A 6,003-nucleotide genomic window follows, 5' to 3' on the forward strand; every position below is an offset into this window, starting at 1 on the left:
AGGTTTCCTACAAGCCAAGATAAGTATCTGAGCTTTATCTCCCCTCAGCCTCTGATCTTCCCACACCCTGCCCAGGACTGTACCCCCTCCCCAGCCACACCATGGAGAGCAGAGATAAGGCCCTCCTGGCCAGCAGACCACAAGGGAGGATGAGGGGCAGGTCTTCCCTTTTGCCCACCCAAAGCTCAAAATCTGCTTCCTTCCCTAGAGGCGGGCCCCAAGAGAGCATCTGGACAGCCATCTCAGCCCATTCACAGCCTGAGCCCTGCACTCTGCACTCTAGCATCCAGCACTAATTACATCCTAACTGACTCAGTTCTCATTTGGCAGCACCAATCAAAGGGAGAAAATCCTGCCAATCTGAGCACCAGGGAAGCAGAATAGTGGAGTGCTGGCTCTTGGCAGGAAATCTGATGGCTGCTGGGGACCCCTCAGGCCTGAAAACCCGGGTCCAACATCCCAATTGTTCAGCATCCTTTCATGGACACCTCCTCTATGCTAAGTCCCATGCCGGGTACTGGAGTCACAGATCAAGTCCCTGCTTTCACAGAACACCTGGGAGCCCAGGTGAATAGCAGCTCACCCAGTCTGGGAAATCCAGGGAGGCTTCACGGAGGAGGTGACATTTCCCCTGGTTTTAAAGGATGAAAGGAATTTCTTTAGACACAGAAATAAGGGGAAGGGCATTCCAAGCAGAGGGAAGAGTGTGGAGAGGTCTTGGAGCTGTGAAAAAACAGCACGTGATTGGACAGTGGTAATAACTGGAGCAGCGGGGCTGTCGGGTCCATGAAGGGGAAGAGGAGGCTTAGAAAGGGAGCATGAAGAGGGATGCCTGGGTGGCTCAGTCGGTTAAGCATCCAACTCTTGATTTGTGCTCAGCTCATGATCTCAGGGTTGTGAGTTGGAGCCCCGTGTCCGGCTCTGCACTCAGTGAGGAGTCTGCTTGGGATTCTCTCTTCCTCTGCTCCTCCCTGCCCCCCCATTGCTCTCTCTCTAAAATAAATAAGTAAAATCTTTAAAAAAAAAAAAAAAAAGTAGGGGGGGAGCGTGAAGAGATGAGGCTCCAGCATCAAGAAGGGTGAGAGGCTGGTTTTGAAGGGCCTCAAAGGCCAGGAGGAAGACTTGGGACTTTATCCCACAGGCAACGAGGCACCAGTGGAAGGTTTTCACTGGGACAGTGGCCAGCCGGGACTGTGTTTCGGAAGCAGCTCAGTGTGGGGGGCATGTTTAGCCTGGGTTATCTCTGGAGTATCAAGGGGCAGATGGGGATCTGAGAGGCAGGCCTGTGAGGTGTTGCCCGGGGACATACAGAGTCAATGCCACCTCTGGGTCTAGAATGCAAGCCTGCCCTACCACGGTTCCTGGGCCGGTGCTGCCTCTTCCTACCTCTTCCTGTTCCCGGCCTCTATGCCTTCGGTCTTGCTGTTCCCCTGTCCAGAGTACCCCTTCCTCCTCTGTAGCATCCCACTCACCCTCCAGTTCCAGCTCCCCATTTGGAGCTCAATTTAGGGGCTGGATTACAGATCCACAGCCAGAGGTGAGTAGGGTTCAAAAGAGGGATGGTGAGTACGACAGGAAGCACAGAGACCAGCCTTTAGAGCCCCGCTTTGCCGCGAGCTGGCTGTGTGACACGGGACAGGTCACTTTCCCTCTGTGGGCCTCAGTTTCCTAACCTGTCTCGGGTGAACAAAGCAGGGTCCTTGTCCCCAGGGAGCTCAAGGTCTAGAAAGGGCCACAAGGCAAAACAGGACCGTTGATTTGGAGGTGTATCATGTCCCTTGAGCATGCAAGCCAGGAAGAAGTTTATGGAGAAACACTTAGTGTTATTTTCTCTGAGCCATGAAGAATGGGTACAATTTCTGCAAGTGGAGAGAGGCCAGAGAGGGCCCTCGGGCAGAGAGACCGACCCCAGCAAAGTCGGGAGGCACAAAGTTCAGGGTGTGTTCAAGGAAGAATGAGTGTCCAGATTCTGGTTTCTTTCTGAGTCAACAGCTCAGGCACTTTTTGTAAGCAGGCAGTCCGAGGCAGGCAGCCTCCAGTAAACACCTTTTTGCACAATCGAGGTCACACACAGGGACGTGTTTGCACAATGACCTGTTTGCACAATCTCAGCCGACTGCTATATTCCAGCCAAACCAGCCCAGGGCAGATGAGCACAGCCTCCACTTCCGGACACGCACCCGGCTGGCCCACCCATTCCTGCCCCCTGGGGACGGGCAGCGCCTTGACCCACTCAGGAGCCCCACACACCATAGGCAATGACAGAAACTGAAACGAATCAGCCCGCAGTTGGGCTGCTGAGAGTGGGGTTCCTCCCCTGGGCTCCCTGCCTGGGCTTTCCAGCCCACGGAGGTCACTGTGTCTGACGGAGGAGGGGGCCAGGGGCAGGCAAGCTGAAGGAGGAAGTATCCACAAAGTAGACACTGGGTGTGATGGAGGGGATGACCACATCTGTCTCGTGCTTTTCAGCTCACCAGAGTAAACACTTATTGAGCACTTACTGTGTACCTGGCTGTGTTTCACGTGCTTCACATGCATTATTTCACCTGTTTCTCTCAAAAATCCAGTAAAGGAAATACTACTATCCCCATTTTAAAGATGACAAAACTGAGGCTCAGAGAGGTTAAACAGCTTGCCCGGTGTCACACAGCTAGTGAGTGGCAAAACCCAAGCAGTCCGACTCCTCAGCCCTGCTCTTAACCCCTCAATGCTCATATAATGACTCTAATGTCTCTCCCCTAAGGAAAGTTCTTCCTTAAATCAAACTTTCAATTTCAGCTGCTGAGTTTTGTTTCCTGGTGCAGGTCTTCGGTGGAGAATGGGGCACAGACAAGATCAGTAAAATCTTGCTCTGAAATACTGAACTATGCACTGGGGGGAAAGGAAAGGAATTTTACTGAACACCTACCATGCTGGGTTTTATACCTCCCATAGATCATTTAACCCTCACAAAACCCCCGGGAGGAGTTATTTTCCCTGTGGCAGGTAAGGCAAAGGACGGAGGCTTAGAGAGGAAGATTCTACAGCCCAGGAGATCCTCTATGAGGAGGCTGAAGGGAGAGATGAGAATATGGTTTCTGGGGCGTCGTGGCTCAGTCGTTAAGCGTCTGCCTTCAGCTCAGGTCATGATCCCAGGGTCCTGGGATCGAGCCCCACATCAGGCTCCCTGCTCCGCGGGAAGCCTGCTTCTCCCTCTCCCACTCCCCCTGCTGTGTTCCCTCTCTCGCTTGTGTGTGTGTCTCTCTCTGTCAAATAAATAATAAAATAAAATCTTTAAAAAAAGAGAAAGAATATGATTTCTGCCTCAAGGAGTTCACAGTCTAATGGAGGAGGCAGCCAGCCAAAGATCCGCTGCAGTAATACAGGATCGCCAAGGAAGGAGGCACCTGAGCCAGCCCGGACAGACGCTCAGCACAGGCTGGTGGTCTGAGCGGGGTCAGAGGCAGGAAGCAGCCAGCCAGAGGTGACAGGAGGTCAGCAAGAGCAAACACACAGAGGTGTTCAGAGCCTGGGGCAGGCAGGGAGACGTAAGCCTATGGTGCATGACTACAGCCCCCCAAGAAATGGGTTTGGGGAAGGGGAGGCAGGCAAGGCAAGAGAGGGAGGTGGAGCCTTGATTGTCCTGTGAAGGAATTAGGATGCGTCATAGGGCCTCCGAAGAAAGGGGACCAGCATGGTCAGCCGTGCCTGCGTATAGGAAAGCTCACTCTGCCAGATGCTGACGGAGGGCGGGGGAGAGAGCCTAGAGCAGGGATCCTGTGGGGATCCCCAGTGATGGCTGGGGAGACCTGACAAAGGCAGGGAGAGGAGATGAATTCCAGAGTTGTGGACAAGACAAAAAGCTCCCTAAAGATAGGAATGAAAACTGCTTTTGATCACTATTATACCCCTGCACCTGCTCTGGGAACACGCTTTTCTGAATGATGAACCAAAGGCCCATTCTCCTTCATTATGGACTGGTTGGATAGGGGAGTGTGGAGAAGGCGGTGTGAGGAAGGACTCCTGGGTCCCTGCGTTGGGTGACTTGAGAAAGTGGGGATGGTGATATACTTTACCAAGATGAGGCACGTGAGGACAGGGGACAGGTTTAGCGAAGTGGGGAGAAGATTCATCCATTCAGTCATTCATTCAGTATGCACTGAGGCCTCACTAGGTAGCAGGCAGTGTTTGCAGACAGTGCGGGATAAAGTTTTGAACAGACTAAAACCCTTGCCTTCATGGAGCTTCCATTCTAGTGGGAGGTGGAGTGTGGGGAAAGCCAATGACAGATGGTGAAAAGGGATGTGGGAAAAAAGAGAGGTCAGGAGCAGGGGGTGCAATTTTTTTAAAGGGTGGTCAGAGAAAGCCTCAATGAGAAGTTGATATTTGAGCAAAGATCTAAAGAAGGAGAGGGAGTTCCCATGTCATTACTTGGGGTGGAAAGAATCCAGGCAAAATAAACAGCAAGTGCAAAGGCCCCGAGGCAGGAGGGAGCCTAACACATTCACCAAACAAGAAAAACAGAGTAGCTGGAGCAGAGCAGCAAGGGGGAGAATAATAAGAGAAAGGCCAGGGAGGGAATGGGGCCCCTCATGTTGAGTGGGACCTCGTAGATCATCGAAAAAGCCTTGACTTCGACTTTGAGTGAGATGGGAACCACCGGGGGTTTGGGGCAGACGATGACATGAACATACCTGACATCAACTGACTTTTTTTTTTTCTTTTTGGCCAGTATCATACTGGCTGCTGAAGGCACAATGGGCAGATTTGGTGTGGGACAAGGATGAATGGAAGTAGGAGACTAGGAAGGAGACTACCGCAATGATCTAAGTAAGGGATAAGGGTGGTTTAATCCTGACTGGTATTGGTTTAAGCGATATTTATATTTTCAAACTTTTTATCATGAAAATATTGAAACATGGAGCCAAGTTGAACTCTACAGGGAATACCCCTCTACCCAAGATTCTGGTTATATTTTGAAAGAACAGTCAACGGGATTTGCTGAGCATGCGGGGCCTACAGGACATCTTGGAGAGGTTGCCACGGACAGGTGGGTATTTCCATCTGGACCCTCCACTGCAGCCCAGGTCTGCCCCTCACACCAGACTCAGAAGCCCTCTTTTCCTAAAAAGGATCATATATGTTATGGTCATTCCGCTAGTCGGTTGGTACCTAACGTTACTGGTTCATAAATCCAACAAACTACGAACAGTCTGAACCCTCTTCAGAAAAATGCACAGAAAATTATTTATAAGCAGTTCCAAGGGGCACCAGGGTGGCTCAGCTGGTTAAGTACCTGCCTTCGGCTCAGGTCATGATCCTAGAGTCCTGCTCTGAGGGGAGTGTGCTTCTCCCTCTCCCTCCGCCTCTCCGCCTGCTTGCGCTTGCTCTCGCTCTCTCTCTGTCAAATACGTGAATTTTAAACAATCTTTATAAGCAGTTCTGGGGGAATCATGGATACAGACAATGAAAGACACAATATTTGGTCTACTGCACTCAATCAAAAAAATATTCAGGGTAGCGGAATTGTTGAGAGTAAACCAATTTCAAGGTAGCATACGAAGACCCTGAGCCTCCCCAGGTCATCCCCGTGTCTTGTTTCCAGAGTCCCCATTTCTCCATGGTCAGTCAGTGGTGGAAAATATGCAGTCAAGAGTGATACAGTGAGTCAGGTACAAAATTTCCCATAACCGGGAGGCTGCCCCGAGTATCGTGAGGATGGGGGCCCCACCCAAGGCTAGAGTCGAAAAGAGGCTTAGGGCAAAGTGAGCCTTCGAGCCAGGGTCTGCCTCCCACTGATGCTCCCCCAGGGGTGGGGGCATGGGAATGGCACCCAGGCAACTTGACGCCTGGGCCCTGGCCAGCCCCAAAGCTTTGAGGTCAGGAAATCTGGAGGCAGAGGAGAGGGACACCGTTGCCACATTCCCCGGCCCCTTTGAGACCCCCGAGGCAGGAAGGCTGCCTGGCCTCACCGGCTTCCCTCCCAGGCTCCTTCCTGGGAGGAAGGGGCTGCCCTGTGCTTCA

This window comes from Callorhinus ursinus, unplaced genomic scaffold, assembly GCF_003265705.2.
Source record: "Callorhinus ursinus isolate GAN/ISIS: 27379988/994484 unplaced genomic scaffold, GSC_fseal_2.0 scaffold18, whole genome shotgun sequence".
Lineage (NCBI taxonomy): Eukaryota > Metazoa > Chordata > Mammalia > Carnivora > Otariidae > Callorhinus > Callorhinus ursinus.